This window comes from Bombyx mandarina, chromosome 13, assembly GCF_030267445.1.
Source record: "Bombyx mandarina strain Sakado chromosome 13, ASM3026744v2".
NCBI lineage: Eukaryota > Metazoa > Arthropoda > Insecta > Lepidoptera > Bombycidae > Bombyx > Bombyx mandarina.
In genome coordinates, this window is record NC_143220.1 from 13,127,874 (window position 1) to 13,133,873 (window position 6,000).

At 30.1% G+C, this 6,000-nt stretch overlaps 1 long non-coding RNA gene across 1 annotated transcript; it reads right to left on the minus strand.

The window, feature by feature from the left end:
• Positions 1 to 1,780: 1,780 nt before the first annotated feature.
• On the minus strand, positions 1,781 to 5,432 carry LOC114241714 (uncharacterized). The gene is made up of 3 exons (XR_016324111.1): positions 5,093 to 5,432; positions 3,961 to 4,098; positions 1,781 to 3,111 (listed from the first exon to the last, which is right to left on the minus strand). It is a non-coding gene; the product is annotated as an uncharacterized LOC114241714 (long non-coding RNA).
• Positions 5,433 to 6,000: the final 568 nt, after the last annotated feature.

Below are 6,000 nucleotides of genomic sequence, written 5' to 3' on the forward strand. Positions count from 1 at the left end.
TAGGCCACGACGACTTCTTAAAGGATTCTGTGTAGGAATCCCTATGGGAGCCTCAGACTGATATACATATTACTTATATACTTTATAAATACTATTTGGCTTATATATATAGTAAGCACATTAATGACATTCCGGTAATTTCTTTAAAAAATCCGCGGACTGGTACAGTTTTTCTAAGGAAATACATACTAACAATATGTAAAGAAAGTGGACTTTTTTAACGTTCACTTTTGTTCCGAGCTTGTGTTCTTTGAAAAGCAGCTCGAATTAATGGGGAATGTCAATAAAACAGCGGCGATAGAGATGAAGAAATATGATGTTATAAAATTAAATTCTATGTTGAATTGTGAACAAAGGACAATGCCCAAAAGTGGGCCAACTTCATGACAAAACTATTTGTACTTGAAAAACTATGCCTTATTTTTCATGTTGTTTAGTTTATGTATCAACATTTCTTTCACCCTGGCATTGTTTTACAAAAAAATAAATTACTTATTTGATAACATTCCAAAACTGAGTGCCGTAGTTTTTAAATTCGCCAATAGACAAAGGGCAAGTTAGCCCATACAGCCTTATAGTAAACCTATATGCTGACAAACGAAAGAGTTGTCTGGGACTTGAACAACAAATAAAAAAAAATAGCTAATGGTTATAATTCACAGACTTTTAGTTTATTGTTGTTCAATTCAATATTTATGTATTGTAATAATAATTATGACTTAAAACCATGAACTATTTAATATTTTTAGAAATTAATGATTCCATTAGTAAAAATCTCGATGGCCTACCATTACTCTATTCTGATTATATATGATCAGAGAGTTTTGGCAGCAACCCGAGTAAAGCGTCACTTGAAGTTATATTTTAATGTTTTTTTAATAGTTTATTGTGATGTATAATATACAAATTGGGTGTTGTTTTGTGTATTAAACGTCAATAATCGTTGTTCAGGATTATTGAGGCATTGGAATAAAGCTGTGGCTCACATAGCAGTGACTGTTTTTTTTTTTTCAAGATAAACGGTCTGCGGAAATTCACGCTCACTCAATGTGCTATTCATCGAGTTGACGTCAAAACTCCCAAAAAGCAATAAAACGGGGCACACCGACTTTTTATTAACATAAAAAAATATATTACTACGACAGACTAGGCTGTATAGGCTACGCTCTTTGCCTGCTTGTTGGCGAATTTAAAAACAACAACAACAATATCGTTGTCGGCTTCCGGATTTCATTTCATTTTATTATTATTATGAGGATATAATAATAATAAAATGTACGTAAGGGCTTATTTCTAGCAACATTAACCACAATTAACTTATTTAATACTGTAAATAATGATGAGAGCGATTATTGATTTCCAAGAAAACAATTAACAACTTAATTTTAGCTGCAGAAAAAACAGATTTCTCTTAAACCTGGGTGAGAATATAAAAATCGTTTTCTGAATATGAAACGATATTTATTTGTCTATCAAATTAAGTTAAAATCATCATCACCCGACAACTTTTTTTAGGGGCCCAAACGTCCATAGAAAATGGGCATTGTCCTTTACAATAAAATAGACTTTATTGCCTTTAGTTTTTACAGAGCAACAAATTGAAGTCTTATTTTAAGATAAGTACGATTAGAATTTCATAGATCTTATACACCGATAACCCTTCGCTATCACGTAGACAAAGGGAACATTTATTCGATAAAAATGTTTGATAAATATGATTCAAAAACATTTTAATGTGATTGTAATTTCAGTGAATCAGTGTTCGTGAATAAAAACATGATTGATTGTATATAAAACAAATTTTTATTCAATAATTTAAAACGATTATTAAAACAAGTATTACATTCGAAACTAACATTGATTATAAACGAAACTTTCTCTGTGATATTTTATATCCTTACAAATATAAGACAACACAGGAATACGACATTGTACAAAATCACACACACTAATTAAGTTACTTTCGTAAATGAAAAAAGTAATTTTCAATTAGTGAAAAATAGCTAAAGAAAATATATCAAGAATTATTTAAATAATGAGAAAAGACACGACTTCTATTTTCATATAATAATTAAAATAAACATTTTATTTACATTCATATTGTATGAGTTATTTTTATTTGTAAACGATTTTAAATTAATGTCAATATACAAACAGATAAGATAAAAATATCATTAAAATTTATTGTGACTTTTATTTTATTTTGAATCAACAACTCACTAAATTGTTATTTGATAAACACTATACTATGTTTAAATGTATTTAATGAACAGAATTAAATTAAATAAAGTTCTGGAAAATTTTACCAAAGCTATGTAAGACAGAAAAGAACAAATACATTTAGGTTTTTAATTAAATCAAAGCAATACATATTCTATTAAAAGAACAATTAGTTTAATTTAAAATTCATCATAAAATTCTAGGTTCTGATATAGAAAACATTTTTTTACAATCCATTCGAATTTACAAGCATAATGTCAAAAATTTTAATTATTATCACACAAAAATCAACTTATATATTTAATGACAAGGTACATTTTATTTAAATCTAATTCAAATATCAATTTTTATTAGTTAAATTATTTATATTCTTCTTCTTCGTACGATTCAAATAAGTCACGTATCATTTTCACACACATGTTTTGTTTATTATATTTGAGTCGTCTATTATCAAAGGCGGCAATCTGTACATTTGGACAAAAAAAATTTATTGATATGTCAATACAGATTTATTTGAATATAATCGTCTCCTTCAAAGAATACGGTTCAAAACCTGCATTAAATAAAGGTTAATAGTTAACCTGTTATTTATCTAAGATGTCGTTCCGAAGAGTTTTGTGACTGCCAAAGGAATACAAAGTCAATAATTCGTTTTTCTGATTTACCAATCATTGTCCAAAAGTCAGATTGCCGCCTTTGATAATAGTCGACTCATTTATAAGACATTCATAATACAGCTTAGAGTAATGATGTGTTTGATGCGACTATCATCTCTTCAGTGATATCCAATAATATTTGTATGAAATAAAGAACGCCTTAGAATTTGGGCAGTAATGATCAACGTGCTTGCACGACGACAGGCTAATAGGTAATTGTAAGCATGATAGAAGCCTGAAAATACAATTTCTATTCAGCATTCGATAGGCAATTAAAAAGGAAGGCAAGCGCAATCAATTCTTTAGAAGTCGTCATGGCCTAAAATATTAGTACATTGTGCACCAAGGGAGAAAAGTTGGACATTTCCTCCCGCGTGAAAAATTGTCACCCAAGCCGATTTGAAAAAATAATTATTTTGATGCGACTATGGCCGTGTTCAAATCTTGGGAGTAGGTATTAATTTTTCTAAGGAAATACGGACGTGAACACACGATTCAAAGAATGAGACAGCCGTTATAGAGTACAATTGTGACTTTGGCCGTATGTGAAAATTATTATTATACATTAGGGAAATCGTCGTCGTGGCCTAGAGGATAAGACGTCCGGTGCATTAGTGTTGAAGCGATGCACCGGTGTTCGAATCCCAGGCGGGTACCAATTTTTCTAATGAAATACGTACTCAACAAATGTTCACGATTGACTTCCACGGTGAAGGAATAACATCGTGTAATAAAAATCAAACCCGCAAAATTATAATTTGCGTAATTACTGGTGGTAGAACCTCTTGTGAGTCCGCGCGGGTGGGTACCACCACCCTGCCTATTTCTGCCGTAAAGCAGTAATGCGTTTCGGTTTGAAGGGTAAGGTAGCCGTTGTAACTATGATGAGATCTTAGAACTCATATCTCAAGGTGGGTGGCGCATTTACGTTGTAGATGTCTATGGGCTCCAGTAACCATTTAACACCAGGTGGGCTGGACGAGCTTAAAAAACATTTTTTTTTAACGAAGACGGGGTCGTATTCCAATATGTTATGTTTGATAGCCTATAGAAGCACCAGAATCCTCTAGCCTAAAATACTTACATGGATAGTAATAGAATAACAATAAGATTAAATTCAATAGCAGTCACTGTTTCTACATTTACTTCTAAGACTGTACGGCATGACGGACACGCATCTTTAGTTCTTCTAGTATATATTGGAACGACGTTCATGACTGCCCTGTGAATGGTTTTGTAAAATTAAGAATCTATGCATAAATAGGCAATCTCAAAACGCCAAATGCCATTCTGAGTGTTCTGTGTTCGTTAACCGATTATCTTATTTTTTTGACTAGTAGATATTGGTAAGCATTAGTGTTCATATATTTATTTTTAATTGGGAATTACACTATAGACAAAAACAGATCAATATCATTTTCTTCTCTGTTTTTTTGGGCGATTTTTTTTTGTTTAATAGCTATTGGAAAATTTCAATTACCTGTGAATAAATATTGGAATGACATTTTTTTCTTCAAGATGTCACTAGAAAATCAAATGTGTAAGCGTAATACATAAATCGAATAGAAAACTTGAGGTGTGATTTTGATCGAGTTTCGTAAGTTGGTTGGACACTAGTACATAGAATTTTTCATTAGAGTATTATTAATTAATGGTTTTATTGTATAAAATATATGTAGACATTTATAAATGGTTTTATTGTATATACAACTTATAATTTTCATCGCTTATACTTTGACCCTTGTATGCATTTTTTTATATATTTTTGCCACAAGACCTTGATGCATCCTTATGCCTCCATATTTGAAGATTTGAATCGCCGTCATTACACTAAGAGTTTGACCTTATGTATTAAAAGGGTATTCAACTAACTTCCATAACAACTTAACACAGGTTGATCATTAGCTTGTTTATCCATTTACTATACTAAAATAAATAATAGTTTAAAAAAACTAACAAAATACGCTTTTATAGAAAATCCAACAAAAAAATAGAGAATAAACTTTAATAAATTTGAATTAAAAATAGTGCAAGAAAAAATGATTTTATTGTAAAAAAAAGCGTGGGGTGCTTTTCAGGATATTATCAAAATAACCCTTCTACTCATATTTGTTCATAAAATATTTATAACTACTGATACCATGCACACCACGCTTTTTTTGTGTGTATGTGTATTCTAATGACAAGAGTTATTTTGTAACAAAGAAATGACTTACCTGTTTTTTGTATTCACAATTCCCTTTAACATTCAAGTATACGACCTCCGTTTTAATTGGATAAAAATTAATGAAGGATCTCAAATTAACCGCCGAAAAAACGCTTAATTAGTCCAATACTATTTGAATGTTAATTACATAGAAGCCATTTTCTATGGTTTTTATGTTCCGAGAAAGGTTTTGAAAGATTTTTGAGTGAAATGTTTAGATGAAAAATAAACTCATTATAGGTTGCAACCTTTTGATGATTATTAATACTATTTAAAAAGATATTTAGAACAGAATACAAGAACGTGAATGCTTTAGAACGTAGGTAGTGAAATATTTTCATTCTAAAGGTGGGTATTTCATTCTACAAAACATGCATAATCTGTGACAGAATTGACTTAATTTGAAAAACGAACTTAATATATTTTATTAGTTTTTAGTGATTAGAATTTAGCAATTTGCATTTAATTGCGTAATAAAACAAATAATTAATTGTCTTGTAATATTCACAGATTTTCCTCAATTAGCTTTTTAATTTCGTTTTAAACATATTACTCGATCTTGACTGTTGTTTACGCTTGACGCTAATCGCAAAGCTTCATTAAACGGTGCATAGATGGAGCTACTAGGAGGTAAATTGTAGGATTTGTTAAATTTTAAGGACAGTAATTAGTCTACTAATCACGAGTAGTACGGATAAGTAATTTTCTAGGGTCGAGAAGGAATTAATAAATTACTTTATCATAGTGGAAAACCACATTCTTTTGTCAAGTATAAAAAAAATTCATATAACATTCATAGCAAATAGGAGTTGCAAGAGAGAAGGTATTTATTGACACAACGAGCAATCATTAATATATTATGGAGTCTCAAAAATATATAGGCATGCCTAAATAGTAAACTGAACTTTAATTAATTTC